The 19,233-nt window shown below is 31.9% G+C and overlaps 1 non-coding gene across 1 annotated transcript; it reads left to right on the top strand.

Moving 5' to 3' along the window:
* Nucleotides 1-18,666: 18,666 nt before the first annotated feature.
* On the top strand, nucleotides 18,667-18,776 carry LOC112535645. Its single transcript, XR_003079728.2, has one exon. It is a non-coding gene; the product is annotated as a small nucleolar RNA R71 (small nucleolar RNA).
* Nucleotides 18,777-19,233: the final 457 nt, after the last annotated feature.

Here is a 19,233-nt window from a genome sequence, read left to right as displayed (position 1 = left end):
TTGAGCAGCAAGACACTAGAGCAAGCCCAAAGCTTGATAGAGGAGATGGCCACAAACAATTACTAGTGGCACACTATTAGGAGCAGGACGGGACGTCAAGGGAGTGTACACTAGTTGGATACCATTGCAGCCTTGGCGGTTTAAGTGAAGTTATTATCCAAGAAAATTGATCAACTCTAGATACCTGTCCACCAGCTCAAGCAAGTTGTGAGTTTTGTAGTGGCCCGTATTTCAGTAGTAACTATATGTCGGGAGATATGTTTGCTTCTTCTTCATCTAACCATGAATAGGTGGATTATATGGGGAGTCAGTCTCGGCAGCAGAACAACCCGTATAGCAACACTTATAATCCGGGATGGAGAAATCATTTGAACTTCGGATGGAGGAACAATAACAACCAGGGGCCACAAGGGTTTCAGTGATTATATCAGCAACCGCAACAATCTGTTCTCCCACCTCAGTCTCCTCATACTCAAGAGAAAAAAACCTAACTTATAGGAGCTAATGATGAAGTTTGTGTCTATTTCAGAGACTAAATTTCAGCAGACGAACGCAGCTCTTAGAAATCAATAAGCCTCCATTCAAAACTTAAAGAATCAAATAGGCTAGATTTCTAAGATGTTGGCTGAGAGGTAGCCGGGGACTTTGCCAAGTAATACAAAGTCCAACCTGAGAGAGCATGTGAATGTAATCATTTTGCGGTCAAGTAAGTATATTCCTAGTTCTTCTCCTATTTCTAATAATGATGTTGATGCGCAGTTAGATTCAAGCAAAAAGGTTAAAGATAACAAGGCGAAGGAACTAGAGAAGGAAGAGGCAAAGAAGATTCCACTGAGGGAATTCCAACCCAAAATTCCGTACCTTATTAGGTTGAAACAGGGGCAAGTTGAGTAACAGTTTGATAAATTTCTTGATGTATTTAAATAACTAAATATAAACTTAACTTCTATTGTAGCTATTTCGCAGATGCCTAGGTATGTGAAGTTCTTAAAGAAGATCCTTAGCAACAAAAGGAATTTTGAGGACTTGGCATTCGTGACGCTGAACTAGGAATGTTCGGTGACTTTTCAAAACCAGTTACCAAAGAAATATGACCTAGGGAATTTTACTATCCCTTTGTTATAGGTGACTTAACTATTAGTGATGCTTTAGCTGATTTAGGAGCTAGCATTGATGTAATATCGTATAACTTGTTGCTAAGTTGAGGGTGGGAGAGATAAAACCTACTAGGATGAGTATACAACTAGCGGATATGTCAATCAAGTATCCTAGGGGTATTGTAGGGAATGTGCTTGTTAAGGTGGATAAGTTCATATTTCCTGTTGACTTTGTGATCTTAGACATGGATGGTGAGAGTAGTGTACCTTTGATTCTAGGTAGACCTTTCCTTGTAACATCTAGGGTAATTAAGATGTTTCGATGGAAAGCTTTAACTTAGGGTAGGGAATGAGACTATCACCTTTGACTTGAATAATTCTATGAAACAGCCTTTAGATCATGATAATGTTGTGTATGTTATTAATGTACTTAATGATGTTGTTGAGACATAATTGTAGGAAATATTGGTTGAAGTCCCTCTACAAGTTACTTTACCAATGGAAGATGAGCATGAGCTGTCAAATGAGAAAGTGTTGGAGCAGCTTGAATTTTTGTTAGTAAATGAGCCAAGCGAAGAGGATAATAAGTTTGTTATAATTGACAGGGTTGGTGTGTAGAAGTTGAGGCCATCAATTGAAGAACCACCAGTTCTTAAGTTGAAAGAGCTCCCAAATCATATTGACTATGCATATCTAGATAAAGACAATAGTTTGCCTGACATTTCAATAACAGACTTGACTTCCGAGGTGAGAGAGATGACATTGCCCTCTCTAAGAAAGTACCAAAAGGTGTTTGCTTGAAAGAATGTTGATATTCTAGGGATTAGCCACACTTATTGCTCATCTAAGATTCTTATGGATGACATCCATAACCTGGCAGTTCAACCGCCGCCCAAGTTAAACCCACACATGAAGGGAGTGGTCAACAAGTTCAACTAAGTAACTCAGAAAAAAAAAAAGCACTTTTGGGAGGTACCCCAACTTTTATTTTATGTTTTTGACATTTTGAGCGTTGGTTTTGGAACATTTTCTTAGTTTTAGTTTTCATTTTTATTTTTCTATTATTTTTGTATTTTTCACCACCAGCAGTCGAGGCACCACCACCTCATCCACCACCATCAGCCCAACAGGATGAGTAGAGCAGTATCTCTTCATATTTATCTCTTTTCTTTTTTATACTTATTATGTTGCTTTCCAACTCCTTTACACATTGAGGACAGTGTGTCCTTCAAGTGTGGGGCGGGTAAGCCGTTGTTTGGGCTTTTCTTTTTCTTATATTTTCCAATTGTTATATAATGTATTATTGATGATGTATATATTATACTTAGGATGTTTATTAGCTTTTTGTTTATCTTCGAAAGATTGATAGTTATGATTTTGAGCATGAGATTTTTCTTCCTTGTTGTTTGTTACTTTGGAATATTATTGAACAATTTTTAGTTTATCATAGTGGCTCGATTAAACCAGTGTTACTTGACATTCTTTAAGTCAGTTAATTTGAATTTGATTAGTTGTTATGTTTTGTGTAGGAATTGATTAAATAATGATTTGATTGATGGTATTTAGACACCTTATACAAATGTACACACTTAAATTGTGAGTTTTTGAACCTAATTGAGCATACATCATAAATGCTCCTTTTTTTCTTTAAGTGTGCATTGTATTATTTTTTTATTTCTAGAACTTACTCGGTAATGCTTATTGAGGTCACATGCACAATCAAATGTTATGAAATGATAAGGGCACTTAGGATTCACCATTGTACCCAAAAGCCAACCTGTGAATATTTCCCATTAGTTAGCCAAGTTGAGCCTATCCACTTTCTTCATTTTTACCATTCTGCTTTATAATCACGCTTTATTTATTAAGCCTTTCATTTGTCAGTTCCTACCCTATTTCTCGAATTTTTGTAATGTGTTTATTGAGTTGTTGGGTAAAATGCTGGTCTTATTTGTACTTTAAATTCACTAAGTCCTTTAAAAACTTGGTTTAGATGCTCCCTTCAATCCAAAGTAATTCTAATATATTGTTTCTTCTTAAAAAAGAACACAAACAAACAGTCCTTTATTGAGTGTTCATTGATTTCTCACTCTTTGAGCATCTTGTTTTAGAGAATTAGGAACTATAATGAATTTAATTATCTTTGTTTGGCTTTTAGTCCTTTATGAGCTGAAATTGTAGGTAAGGCATTGCAAAAGTCCAAAAATTATTCACACCTCACTCCCAAATCTCCATACCTAAACCTAAGCCCCATTACAATCCTTCTGAAGACCTTTTGATTGTGATATTTGATTATTTGCAATAGCGGAGATCGGATTTATGAGCAAGCTTATAGGAAGTAGGTTGAATATAATTGCACTGAGGGATTAAATACTACCTTTTAAACACTGAGTGCATAGAGTGATCCCTTGTGATGCATATGGTTTCTTAAATATTTGATGTTGAATGTACTATTTAATTTCTTCATACATTGACATGATAATTACTCTTGTTTAGATTACTAGTTTAGTTTTTGGTTGAGTTTCAATTGGGATAGACTGAATATTGCTTAATTGTAATCAAATGCATGAAGTTTAAGGAGGGTTGATTTCAAGTTTATGATCTAAATTGTTGATTACTTCAGGACAAGGAAAAGCTTAAGCATAGGGTGATTTGATATTCTTGATATTACACATGTTTGCATGCTTGATTTTAAGTTATTTTTAGAGCAAATAATGTGTTTTTGTATTAGAATCACCTTGTTTTAGTTTCCTTTGTGTCTCAGGTGCTTTTCTAGGTACATCATCAAATTTAGAGATAAATTGGACCAAAATCAGGAAAAAATAGTCAAATCGGGCGCGTTAGACTATTCAACACGCCCTACCAACACGCCTGTGCTGAGGAGCATGATCAGGGTCAGAGGGCATCTTGAAATGCCTCACCTACGGCGAGTAGAAGCGATTTGCAATACGTTTTCCGATAGTGACACAACCTAGGAGCATGCCCATGCTGAGCAGCACGGGCCAAATCTAAGATGTGCTGAAGAAGGCCAAAATGTACACATTTAGATCAACACGGCATGGATCCAGACCGTGCTGATCAGCACGGCACAAATCCAAGCCGTGTTGGATCCCAAAACCTAAGTTAAAAGAAAAGAAAAAGAAAGAGAGCGGGATGCAGAGAAAAGGATAGGAAGAGAACTTTAGGGTATTCAAGACAGACCTTAAGAGCAACCTTCTAGACGATCAAGAAGAGAAAAATGGAGATGAATTCCACTTCAACATCATCAAGATAGCTGCTCTTGAGGATTGGATCGAAGATTCAAAGAAAAGAAGAAAGAGATATTGAGCTATAGAGTTTGGATACAAAGTTATTCAAGAGGGGATAGCATCTCACCATTTGAGAAAGGGTGTTCATGTTCTTTTCGATTCTTGTCTATTTTATATTCAATTCTTGTTTTAGTTTAATCATGAACATGTGTAATTCTATTAAACCCATTTGGAGGCGATCTTTAGCCATGCTAGGGTTGTTCTGTGCTTAAATGATTGGTTATTAATTTACGATTGTAGTTTATTCAAGTATAATAAATTTTATTGTTTCTTCTTCATTGTTGAATCAATTTGAGAACTCCTTTGTAATTGAGAAATTCAATTGAGTTTGGACAACTGCTTGTGTGATTAGGTGATTTGCATCCTAGAGATAAGTGTAATAGCTTACTGGAATAAGAACTAGATATTCTTATTAGCGATAATTTAGAGATTAATGTTATTCTAAAATCGATTGTTAGGAAGAGATTACAACTTTAGATTTTTAGGATTAGAAATTGGTTAACTCGAGAGAGAGGCCAATTCATTTAAGAAATTATCCAGAGATCGCAAAAATTCTTAATAAATGAATTCATAATTTATTATTTGTAAGCCGGCTAGCTAAAGTGATCTTCAATTGTATTAACTCATCTTATTATCCTTTTTCAGCTTTCATTCTCTTTGTTAAAATTTAGCTTTCAATTGCATTCTTAATCATTTTTAGTTAATAACCTTCACCACCTTTTGATAAGTTAGATAATAGAAATAGCGTAGTAACAGTAGTTTCTCAGTTCCCGTGGGATATGACATTGATACTTGTCATAGCTAGATTACATTCAATAGGTGTACTTACTGTAGATTGCTAGTTGTGTCAGCGAGCCATCAAGAAGACTTTTGCTGAACTCATTTTGAAAATCCGCTCCAAAGTAATGGGATGGAAAGAAAAAAATTTGTCTTGAGCAGGAAAAGAAATCTTGATAAAAGTGATTGCCTATGTTATACCAGTATATACTTTGAATTGTTTCCTTATCCCAAAAGGGATTTGCTAGAAAATTAACAGGATTGTGGCCAATTTCTAGTGGGGTCAGTTTCAATATGAGAAACGAATACATTGAAAGGCTTGGCAGTCAAATTTGCAAAAGCAAATCTTTTGGGGCTCGGGTTTTAAAGATATTCATGGATTCAACCTCGCCCTTTTAGCAAAGCAAGCATGACGGATTTTTAACAATCCAGATTCTCTACTAGCTAGAGTTTTGGATGGAAAGTACTTTGCCAACGCTAATTTTCTTAAGCGTTCTCCAGGATCCTCATCATCATGGGGCTGGAGGAGTTTATGCGTTGGTAAACAACTCCTTAAAACAGGTATGCGCTGGAACATTGGAACTAGCAACATGGTTAATGCATTGTTAGATCCTTGGATGCCATCTATCCTAGTTTTAAAATCGAACAGAGCTCCAATAGTCTTCCTCTTAACACTTGTATATCTGAGTTTGTAGATCCCGACTTACATCTATGGAAAGTCGCCATACTTTATCAACATTTATCTCCTAATAGTTGCAAAAATCATCAAGATCCCTCTAAGTATCAGGAGCTCACAGGACTCCATGACCTGGCATTATCATTCCTCTAGGCAATACACAATGGGGTCGGGTTATTTTGTTTGGCTTAAATCAATTGAGCAGGAGAACAAGGATAGATCACGATCTGGCCTTGCTAGCCATAAATGGAAACAGTTGTGGAAAATGAAGATCCCCAACAAGGTTAAAGTTTTTCTTTGGAAAATAGTTACTATTGCACTCTTGATTGGTTCCCTAATACAAAACAGACTTGGTGCAAATGGCACTTGTATCCGTCGTGGTGGTTTAGAAACAGGAATGCATCTTTTCTTCCTGTGTGCTTTTTTTACGCAACATGTTTGGAGCTATCCCCACTAGGTCTGATCTAGTCAGTTTTTTATTTGACTGATCTACATGTGGCTTGGGAAAAATTATGCAAGATTTGCATGATCTCAATTGAGAGCTATTCTAAGTTTCCTGGCTACACTCTTTGGAACATTTGGAAAGCTTGGAACTCAGTCATTTTTTAGTAGAAATGGCTATCTAAAAGGAAGTCCTAGACAAAGCTACGTTGGACTTGAAGGAATTTAGGGAGGCAACGGTCGAGTTCAGACTTTCCCATGTACCGTATCCAAGTCAGGCAACCCTTAGCTCACTCCCCTCCTCAAATTAGATCAAAATTAATTTTGATGCGGCTTGTTGACATGGTAACAAGTGAGGAAGTATAGACTTTGTGGCTAGAAATGCTTGGATGAAATTCTAGGATCTAGTGCTAAGATTTACCTCGATATCTTTGATGCTCTTATACTTGAGTGTCTTGCTTTAAGGGACAATATGGCTCGGGCTGCTAGTCTAAACTGGGATAAAGTGGGATTTAAAGGAGACTCTCTAGCAACAATCCAAATGGCTTCCAGATCCTCCGCGGTGTTTTCCCCGGTTATAGCAATAATGGAGGATTTTTTTTCGTACTTATTTGCTTCAGTCAGCTTAGGTTTTCTTTCTATGATCGTTCCTTTAATTTCTTCGCTCATAACAAAGCCAAGGTTGTACTTGATTTTCCTTAGGTAATGAAATCTATCTCTGTTAAAAAGAAAGTGTACGACTATTCAAATACTTTATATTTATTTTTATTTTGATTTATTTTACACAAAATAAAAACCATGAAAACACACATATATATATAAGACTTTTGAGATATAAAATATTTTTGATATGTGTAACTGTATTTTGATGCATAAATATTTTATTAATTTATTGACTAATAAGTTATATTTTTAATCAAACAATAACTTTAATATTAGAAAATAGTATTTTAATTATATTTTTAATATTATATTAACTAATAAATTAATTTTTAGTTAGAAAATAATTCTAATTCTAAAAGATTTCATATTAAATTATATTTTTATTAATTAATAAAATAATTTTCCAATTATACAATAATCTTTAATCCTAAAACATAGCAATTAATATTATATTTATAATATTAATTTATATGATAGTGAAAATCAATTAGTTTTATATTATTACACTAATAAAATCTTTCTGTTTGGAACCAATAAAATCTTAAAATATTGAAAATATTTTAAAAAGATAATTTAAATATATTATTTATAAATAATTATATAATATTAAATAATTTATTAAATTATATTTATAAATTCTATTTACGTTTTTATTCATAATCAAAATAATTATAGTAATCGTCCAACGTGTAGATAAACAATTATTTAGCATAAATTCTAAGACATCATAGTTGAAATAATTTTTCCAAATCCTTCTTGTGTTTATTTAATGAGAATTTAATAAAACCTAGATCAAATATACATAAAAAGTTTTAGTATGTAACTTTTATACTAATTATATAGTTTTTATTATATCAAATAATAATTTATTGCATATAGTGTTTGATAATGAGAATTTTAACCAATTAACAAAAATATTTAATAATTTAATTAAGTTTAAAAGTTCATATTTACATAAAAGTTATAGTATGTAAATGTTTATTTTAATTGTAAGAAGAATTATTTACTAATTATCTAATACCATATAATGTGTAACACTAAAAACTTTGATAATATAATGAAAAAATATATAAATTGATGAAAGTTATAGAATCTAGATCAAAATTATATAAGACATTTTGTTATCTAATTTTTATATTTTGTTATATAATATTTTATTTTATTATAATTGTTATCATATAATGTGCAATGATAAAGGTCTTGATAAATTAATAAAATATAATTATATACAAAATAGTAGTTTATCCATGCGCTGCACGACTGTTATTATTATTTTGATTATAAAATCAAGTCGATAGATACAGTTTAATTAAATTTTAAATTTCTAATATTAATTTATAACAAGCAACATAATGATAAACTTAAATGCTTAATTAGAAAGAGATATAAAACTAGAAGTAAACAAATAAAAATTATCAAATTAATTTAAGAAGCTAAATTAGAAAAGATATAAATAAGGAAGATATGAAAACTGATGTCTATCAATATATACTTATGAATGTACGAATCGTTCCTACAGTAAGAGTAAATTCACCACGAGGTCAACCTCACAAGAAACTATAAAGTAGTTATTATGAAGACCAATTATCACAGAAAAAACACTAGAAATAAGTTTAAACACTCTAAATCAATATTCTAGAGAAGTGAAATAAAAAATAAATATGATGAACTATAAAATAAATATACAATGAGTAATGATGTATGAAAACTATATGACAAAACTAGTATTTAGCCTAGTCTTTTACTAAATAATCCCCTTGTTTTACTTTAAGCTTAGTAATGAATGAGATGGTGATGTACCTTTTTCTTTAGCCACTCAAACTAATGATGCAACTAAAGCTCCTTATACCTACGTAGATTGAAGTAAAGATGGTGTCTCTAGTACATTCAACTAAAAGATTTTCATAATAAATATTATTATTAAAATGATATGATACTCAACTAACAACAATAATTAAAACTAATAAAGATATGAAAGTAAAGAAATTATTTATTAAATAAAGAAATAAAATAAGGTTCATACATAGTAAAAAAGACTAAACTAAATATTAAGGAACTATCCTGATATATTTAATCCAATGGTCATTGTAATTAAATAGAAAGATATGAAAAATAAAACAAAAAGTAAAAGCTACCTTTAAATTAAGAATCCTTCAAGTAGGAAGATGATTGGTCATCACTCTCCACTTTTTGAAAAGCTTCTTAGATCTTAAAAGAATAATAAAAGCTAAAACTAAAGTGTTTGTGGAAGATAAAAACTGTAAAGAATTAGAGAGAGGAATAATGAAAAAATGCAGACTCAATGTATATCCCCTTTTGTATAAATAATCTCCACTACTTGTAGAGATTTCTTTTGTAGAGTCCTCCTTCAAGTACAAGACTTCTAAGAGTTATCCCTACAACTCTGAACTATCCTAACTTAAATAAATAACTGATAATGGTCCATAATAATATAAAATACTTAATTAATTTCCCCTTGGGCTTTGACATATTCAGCTAGGCCTATAAAATTAGTAGTCCATACGTCTTTAATTTTGGATCTTGGCAGTCACAACTCTATTTAAGCCCTTTTTGGCTATTAATACCTGAAATTGGATAATAAAACTAAATTGAAGTAATAAACACACATTTCTACATACTATGTATATAACATACCATTAAAGTACTAAAATATCCTAAATATATATGCGTAATATGAACCTATTAAAAACTTAGCACACTTAAATCTTTACCTATCCTCAAGTAAATATCAACTTAATAATTAACCTTTGCAAAAACAATGAAGAACATTCATACTCAGCTTCAAGATATTATTCAAAAGAATCTCACTAATGCAGAGATTATGCCTAATCCAAGAAGACTTGAATCATAAAATTTTTCTTTAAAAAGAGTGAATTCAATCATTGTTAATCAAGACGTTCAAGCATCCATTATTCACACATGTTTCACAACAAATAACCTAACTCATCATCAAAGGATACAACTACAGTGCAATAATCTAAATCACCATAACCTTATTCAAAAAGGCAAACCTTTATTCACAAACAAGATATCAATAGACATTTTTATATCACTTGCTTTTCAAGCTCTTATATTTTTTCTTTCTTTATAACCCTTAGATTCAATCTTGATACTTGGGGAAATACTTTCTTTCTTGAGATGTTATGTCTTTTTATGCAAATACAAACATGGGTAATTAATGCACCTGGTTACTCAACAAAACATACATCAAGATGCTTTGCATACTCATAACTTTAATTGCCTTTTTATGCAAAAATTGACATTAGTCATAAGATCCCCAGTTACTAAATAACTAAAATAAGCAGAGTAGAATTATTAAACTTAGAGCTTTAACTTGCCCATATCATATCTCACAAACTTAGGTAAGCCAATTTAATAATAAGAAAATAATAATCTAAATGATATATTTCTAATTATACTCAACTCAAACTTGTCAAACTACTCCTCATGTCCATATGAAAAGAATGAACACTTGATTTAAGTGCAATTAACTCATGAGTTTACATATATACATGTTAAAAATCAACTCAAAAGCTTAAGAATCAATATTATAGCATTTCCTCATTAATTCTTTATATGGAATGATAATAAAAAGCTAAGTAGAAAACTTAAGATTTTGCAAAAATTAATCAAAAGTTACTAAATACATGGCATATTAAATAAAATAAAAAATGATTCTAATTCTCCTCCCTTACACTTATTTTTGTCATTACTCTCAATGTCATAGGTATATATAAAAAATCAAATAAAGAGAGAAAGATAGAATACTTTCTTGATATTTTGAAGTGCAACTTGTTTACCATAACTATTCAAGTAATCACCACCTTGAATCCCACCTCAAATAAAACTTAAAGAATCATCATTGATTAAAAGAAACATATTATTTAAAATAAATACTGAGGTGCTTAAATTAAATTATAGTCATAAGTCATGATTACAAGATAAACACATAAATAAAATCCTAAATGGCCAGAAAGCATAGAAATCCCAAGGTAGCTAAAAATAAAATAAGAATTCCTAAGGTAACTAGGTAACTAAGTCCTAAAATCATAAAAAATAAAATTCTTAATACAAATAACTAGAATCAATGATGAGGTGGGGATGGTAGTGGGGATGGAGCATCAAAATCAACCGACTCAAAGTAGCAATCTAGCTTGTATGCTTGTCGGTATTGGCTCTTCTCCACATTAGCCAAGCAGGTGTCGAATGCGTCGAGCCTTTGGTTAAGGTTGTTATTCATAATTTGCAATTGATTTAACACTTGATGCCAACCTTGATTACCCCATTCTTGTCATCTTCTTTCTTTATGATCGGATTCCTCCTCCTCTTGCTCCTCCTTACTTGACTCCGCTCTTGCTACACTACTACTTCCTTCACTAGATCCTTTGTGATCTACAAAGCAAATCGGGCTACCACAACTATGTACCAAATTAGATCTAATCAATGCATATATATCAAAATTTCCTAAAGAGGGAATTGTCTTAGATGGTGAGCTCTTTGTATCAAATCTATATAAATGGATAGCTAAACCCGTCATAATATATTCTAATCCAATACAACTCTTTGGTCTAGCAAGAACTTTCAATAAACTTTGTATGATAAAACAAGCCGATGAAATTGACTTATTATTATCCAATCACCATAGAAAATTAAGCTTTTATTTTGTTACTTTGCTAGTTTCTTTTCTTCCAAAGATTCCACCACTCATAAACTTTCAAATTAGCAAGTAAAAATTATCATAAAGATAGCATTTGGCATAGTATTAATATCATGCTAATCTTCTCCCATTAATTTCTTCCAAAATCTATCTATATCAAACTTATGGTGTGGCTCACAAATTTCTCCTTTCTTTAGTCCAAAAGCTTGTACTATAGTTTGCACATGTGATGGTATAATCATGACCAAATAATCTCACGTTTATTTCTTTATCATTGGATGGACTATATTGCAATGTAGTAAAAAGCTCTAAACTTAATTCACTATAGGATGGAAGAACCTTAAATGCAAAATCTGTCCAACCTAGTTTAGCTAGCAAATCCATCGTTCTTTCAGATACATCCAATTTCATTAAGCAAGAAATATCCAAAATGCCTACATGGTATTTGTTCCCTACTAGCTAAGCTTAAAAATCTATTACCTTCTTCGTGGCTTCGGATGTCGAATGGTGCTCCATATATAACCAATATATTTTATTCCTTAATTGAGAACTTAAAGCAACATCTTTTCCATTTTTTTCTTGTTCATGATCTTGGGGCTATTGTTTTTATTTTGGAAGACTAAAAATAGAGATTGGAGTGATAAAGCTTAAGAGACATTGAAAAAAAGTGAGATTTTTATAGAGAGAGAAAGTAAAATAAGGAGAGATAAAGTTTGAGTGTATGCTAATGGTGAAGAGAGGTAAGGTGGGAGAGAAAAGAAAAAAGAAAGAATATACAAATAGAGGGATGGTTTAGGGTTTGTAAAAAGGTACGTTGTCATAATTAAAACTCAAATTTCTATTAATTATTGGTAAAATTCAATGAAAGTCTTTTAATATGCCACAAATATCTTTTTATCAAAAATTAAGAAAGTAAGAAAAAATAAAAAAATAAAAAAAATCTGCATGTGTGCGATCTCACCGCCCCCATGGAATGCTCTCTAGCCAAGCTAGCTCTCGCGTCTACCCTTGCCGCTGAACATTCCACACTAGTACTGACTGTGTCGCTACCTCACCCATCCGTCATCCTGCGTCTGGCTAGCTCGCGGGCTGCTCTGCGCCTATGCTAGTTGCATCGTGTCGAGTGCCCAAGCGCCTATGCTCCTCGCGAGCCTATGTGCATTGCTGCAGTGACAAAGCTACGAGCCCATGCATTTTTTGCATTGCCGCAACATGGCTCGTCTGAAAATTAATTTTTCAAAGTATTTTTAAATGTTTCAAAATTGATTTTTATATATCTTAGGGGTCATTAATTAGTCAAAAAAATATAATTAAGTGTTTATTCATTTTTAATATTAAATATAATTAATTAAAAAATCAAAACTTGGCAAACTTGAACTAAATTTTTAAATTTTATTAATAACTTAATTAAAACAAAAATTTAGCTAATAAAAATAAAAAATCTAAAACCTAATTAAGATAACGGAACAAAATTTGATAATTCCGTAACTAATGAGAAACAATCAAGAAAAATTACTAAGTTCTAAACTAGTTATATGTTTTTGGGCATCTTCTACCTTTTTTGCTTTTGGTGGCGTGCCATCCTTCCTTGGACATGCACGACCTCTTTTAGGCATGATTGGCTTGGCTATGACATATTCACACTTCTTTGAATGCCTATTACTCCTTTTTGATAGATAGTTATCTCACTCTCACTTCCATACTCACTCTCATGATTTTCTTCTGAATTTTTTCTTCCTCTATAGAGGCTTCATCAATGAGATACCTCTCTTGATGCTTTCTTTCAGAATTTTCAATTTTCAGAATTTTTTATAGGGTGAGTTGCCCTCTATTGGTCTTAGGTAAGCTCTATGATAGGCTTAAAAAGTAGTATGCTCTTCAGGCCTAAAGTCATACTCCGTCCTAAGCCTTCATCTTGGGCACCGACTTTTGAAAAATGTAGGTGGAAAGAATCGTATAGGCAAGTTCCTTCTAGTTCTTTCCACATGTCTTAGAGCTCTTCTTAAACTAGTTAGAATTGATGGTGAAGGGAATGGTGTGGGTGATCTCCTTCTAATTTTTTCAAATTCTCTAGAGGCATTTGTTGAGCTTAGTGGCCTGGATTTTGGTATGGAGTGATTTGGTAATGATGAAGGTGGTGGAGAACTTACCTCCTTCTTGACATTTTCTTCCATAGAATTCATGGTGATTAAGAGCTTTGCGAAAAAGAGAAAAAATTAAATAGCTCTTGATGAGGGGATGGATGCCTATATATAAAAGTTCCATCCATCCTAGTACGATTAGGATATGGTTATACCAAGTCTTTCTTAATTAGAACTCCTAAGTTTTTTATTCTTTGCTTGTCCTAATCCTACAAGAAAACTTAAATCTTAAGTCTAAATGTTTAATGAATTATTATTAAATATGTAATAAAATAGAGAAAAACCCATATAATATACAAAATTCAACTAAGCACAATATCTAAGCAATAAAATTTAATGATACCACATGGAGAACCCCTTTTTACACTTGAGGATCCATTTAGAAGCTAGAATGCTTGAATCACTTGAAAATTTCTAAGAATAAAAATAAAGACATTCTTAAATTAAAATTAAAAATAAAAATAATAAGAACACTAAATATTTAAATATACAAATATTAAGTTTACTGTCTACAATAAGACATTTTCTGAATTGAGCTCAAGTTGGTAGTGCATCAATACACTCCACATCATTTCCATGGGTTATTCCTTCATAATAAGGCTTCAAACAATGACCATTCACTTTGAATTGCTCTTGCATTTTATTGTTGCGTAACTCCATCGTACGACGGAAAAATATTATTATTACATTGAAAGGTCCATTCCACCTAGATTTAAGCTTTTTTCTAAAAAAAGTTTAAAACGCGAGTTAAATAATAAAACTTTCATTCCAGGGCAAAAGACATACGAATCAGATTCTTATCGTGTTGTCTTTTGATTCTTTCTGGGTATAGTTTACATTTTCATATGCCTCACTATGCATTTCTTCAAGTTCATTCAAATGCAATATGTGCTCTTCTTTTATCTTAGTTAAGTCCATATTTAGCTCTTTAATAGCCCAATAAGGTTTATGCTCTAATTCAACAGACAAATAGCAAGCTTTGCCAAAAACTAGTCTATAAGGACTCATTCCAATGGGTTTCTTATAAGCCATGCGATATGTCAAAGAGTATTATTCAAGTGTACAACTCAATTTTTTGTAGATGAGGGAACTGATTTCTCAAGCACTGACTTGATTTGCCTATTGCTTACTTCCACCTGTTCTAATGTTTGTGGGTGATAGGGAGTTTCAACTTTATGAGTTACTCCATATTTCTTAAGTAAAACACCAAATGCCTTGTTACAAAAATGGGTTCCCCATCACTAATGATTGCTCTATGTGTTCCAAACCTACTAAAGAAATTGTCCTTGACAAATTTGCATGCTATATTATTATCATTAGTTCGGGTAGCAATTGCTCCTACCCATATAGAAACATAATCTACAGTAACAAGTATATATTCATAGCTGTGAGAAGGTGGAAAAGGTACCATAAAATCAATGCCCCACACATCAAACAATTTAACCATGAGATTAAAAGTTTGGGGCATTTCATTTTTTTTCAAATATTTCCACTTCTTTGGCATCTATTATATTTTACAAAAAATAAATGAGCATCCTTAAATAACGAAGTCCAAAAGAAACCTAATTGAAGCACTTTGAAGGCTGTCTTTTTACCACCAAAATGACCTCCACAATGCATCTCATGGTGAAAGGCAAGAATACTTTGATGCTCATTCTCATGAATGCATCTTCTAATCATTTGATCAGAATAATATTTAAAATAATTCATTTGGGTATGATTAATAGTTTTACTAGCATAATAAATAATATGCAAAGTTTTATCAACTCTTTATTCTAAAGCTGTTTCTATAGTATAATCAGATGCATCACACATTATTTCAAAGGGAAGAGACCAATCAGGTGCTATAATGATCGGTATGCTAGTAAACTTCTCTTTCAAAGTATTAAAAGCATCAAGACATGCATCATACAAAAAAAGTTGATATCTTTAGCCAGTAGTTCAATTAAAGGACGAGCAATTTTAGAAAAATCTTTTATAAAATCCTGCATGATCGAGAAAACTTCTAATTTCCTTCACTCAAGTAGGTGGAGGCAACTTAACAATTAAATCAATCTTTGCCTTATCAACTTCAATACCTTTACTAGAAACCATATGTCCTGATTCTTTTAACCGTAAAATGGCTCTTTTACCAATTCAAAGTTAAATTACATTCAATGCATCTTTCAAGCACACAAGTTAAATTACTAAGACATGCATCAAATGATGAGCCAAAAATTGAAAAATATCCATAATCACCTCAATGCAGTCTTTTAACATATAAGAGAAAATAGAAAGCATACATCTCTAAAATGTTGCAGGTGCGTTGCAAAGCCCAAATAGCATTCTTCTAAACACAAAAGTTCCAAAGGGACATGTGAATATTATCTTTTCTTGATCTTCAAGTGCAATGGGTGCCTAATAATAACTTGAAAGTCCATTAAGAAAATAGTAAAATTCATATCCTGCTAAATACTCTAAAATTTGATCAATAAAAGGAATGTGAAAATGATCATTCTTTGTTGCAGCATTTAACTTCCTATAATCAATACACATTCTCTGCCCGGTAGTCATTCTTATGGGAACTAGCTCTTCTTTTTCATTCTTGACAACTGTAATACTTGACTTTTTAGGCACTATATGTACAGGGCTTACCAATTACTATCAACCATTGGACATAATATTCCCTCATCCAATAACTTTTGAACTTGATTTTTCACTATCTCTTTCTTATTAGGATTAAGGCTTCTTTGGGTATCTCTAATAGCTTTGGCATTGTCCTCTAAGATAATTTTGTGCATACAAATAGTTGGACTAAGACTCTTAATATCAGAAATTCTCCACCCAATAGCTTTCTTTAGTCTCTTTAACTCTCTAATAGTTGCCTCTTCTTCAGAAGGGAAAAGATCAAATGCTACAATTACAGGGTATGTGTTTTCCTCTCCTAAAAAGATATATTTAAGTATTGTAGACAACTCCTTAAGTTTAAATTTAGGTGGTCCATTAGTAACTTCTAGTTTATTTTCAATGGAAAAATCTAAAGGTTCTTTAATGCTTTCCTCTAATGACATTAGAATAGCTTTATCTAATTTATCATGAAAGTCTAAGGCTTCCTCATTTATGTTCTCTTCTAATTTTTTCAATGTTAGTGCAACCTCTAACTTATCATCCCTATCCTATAAGTATGTTTCATACATAAAATAATCCAAGCCATCAATATATGAACATTCATCAATTGGAGAACTAGGAGCTAGAGTTAGAGAATCAAATACTTTAAATTATATAGTCTCTCCTAAGACTTCATAGTCAGCTTCCCGTGCAGATCAATAACTATTATGCTAGTTGCAAAGAGAGGTCTACTAAGGAGTATTGTTTGCTCCTTATCCTTTGCTGATGTATTTTCCATGTTAAGAACCACAAAATCAGTAGGGATTATTAGTTTTCCTACTTGAATTAGTAAATCATCCACTATGCCTCTTAGATACTTGATTGACCTATCAACGAGTTATAAAGATATTGTGGTTAATTTTAATTTTCTTAAATCAAGTTGTACATAAATTGAGTAAGGCATCAAGTTGATGCTTGCTCCTAAATCTAGCAAAGCTATAGCAACTCTTTTATCCCCTATTGTAAAATCAACGGTGAAGCTCCTAAGATCTTTCATCTTATGAGGTAATTATTGTTGTAGAATAGCACTTGTTGTTTTAGAGACTATAACTTTTTCATTATTCACGTACCTCCTTTTATTGGAATTAAGCTCCTTGAAGAACTTAGCATAAGCTGACATACTTCTAATAATATCCAATAAAAGAATATTAATATTAACATCAGAAAGCATATTAAAATTTTAGAAAATTGCTTATCCCGTTTGCTTTCTTTCAATCTATTAGGGAATGGAATAGGAGGCTTATGAGGCTCAGCTGCCTTATAGAATTCAAGTCTTGAAAATGCCTCATTCTCTTTCTTCTTTTGCCCAAGATTGGGCACTACTCTTTCTTCTTTTTTTCACATTTTTCAATTATTCCCATATCAATTAATTCATCTTCTTTTGGTGTACCTGCATAAGAAGAATCTTTCTCAATTAAAGTTTCAATATTATTATTAAATAAGTGTTTTAGAATTGTGATGGCTTTGGCTTGCTCAAGTTGACTTGGAAATTTCATTTTCTTGTTTTCTTATACAGCTTCAACAACTTGCCCAATTTGAGTTTCCAATTGCTTCATTAAAGTTTCAATGGAATTAGTTTTCTTTTTATTCCTCTCCATCCTATCATGGGTAGCTGTCATAAAAGATTGGAGTGTTTCCTCCAAACTTGTTTTTCTTTGAGGGGTTTGTCCTTGATTTTAAAATGGAGAGTTTGGATTTCTTAGGTATTGAGACTCTTAGTTTTGATATTGGGGCTAATTTTGGTTCCTCAATAATTATGATGGGTTTTGGTCATTATTTGTCCAAGAAAAATCTGGATGGTTTCTCCAACCCACATTATAGTTGTTGGAATATAGGTTATTCCTAGATTGACTAGGCTGATAAGATTCCATCAAATTAACATATTCATAATCATTTCCTAGATAATTCTCATATGATAAACAAACATTAGCACCATGACCATAAACACCACATATACCACAAACCTCATTGCTTGGTACATTCTTAGTTGAAGCAAGTATTTTAACTTATTTAGTTAATTCAACTATTTGTATAGTCATCTCATTATTAGATACAACTTCATTCACTCCTACTCTTTTTGTTCTCACTCTTTTGTTGTGAGTTGGCTTCTAACATCTCAAAGATATCATAAATCTCATCGGCAGTTTTTTCTAACATTGCACCTTTAGCTACATTATCAACCATACATTGATATTATTATGTTAAACCATCATAGAATGATTGTTTAGTTACATGAAATGAGTATCCATGGTGTGGGCATTGCAATAAAAGTGATTTGAAACGATCCCATGCTTCATTAAAGGATTCTATATCCTTTTAATAAAAGTTAGAAATTTCAGCCCTTAACTCTTTGGCATTTTAATGTGAGTAAAATTTACTCATAAATTATTGGTAAACATCATCCAAAGTTCTCAAAGAATTAGGAGGGAAGGTCACTAATAAAGCATTCGCTTTTTCCTTTAATGAGTAAGGAAAATATTTCATCCTTAATTGGTCCTCATTTAGCCCAAATAATTGAAATGTATGAACTATAGCATAGAACTTCCTAATAAATGTTAATGCATCTTCACTAAGTATAGCATAGAATGAAAGAAGCATATTAAAATAAATGTTCTTAAGTTCATAATTCCTAGATGCATCACCTAGTACTATGCATGAAGTAGTGTTACTAATTATAGGCCGAGCATAATCTTTTATAGCCATTTGCCTTTCAGCTACTGTTCGTGTTTGTTCGTTAGCTATTATTTCAACCTCTTTTTCAAATCCTTCTTCTAACTTTTCTTCAAATTTTTATTCTTCTTCTAGC

The sequence above is a fragment of the Ricinus communis genome, chromosome 1 (genome assembly GCF_019578655.1).
Source record: "Ricinus communis isolate WT05 ecotype wild-type chromosome 1, ASM1957865v1, whole genome shotgun sequence".
In the NCBI taxonomy this organism is placed as follows: Eukaryota; Viridiplantae; Streptophyta; class Magnoliopsida; order Malpighiales; family Euphorbiaceae; genus Ricinus; species Ricinus communis.
The sequence above is the reverse complement of the archived record's forward strand: the minus strand, read 5'-3'. Positions and strand labels throughout refer to the sequence as shown.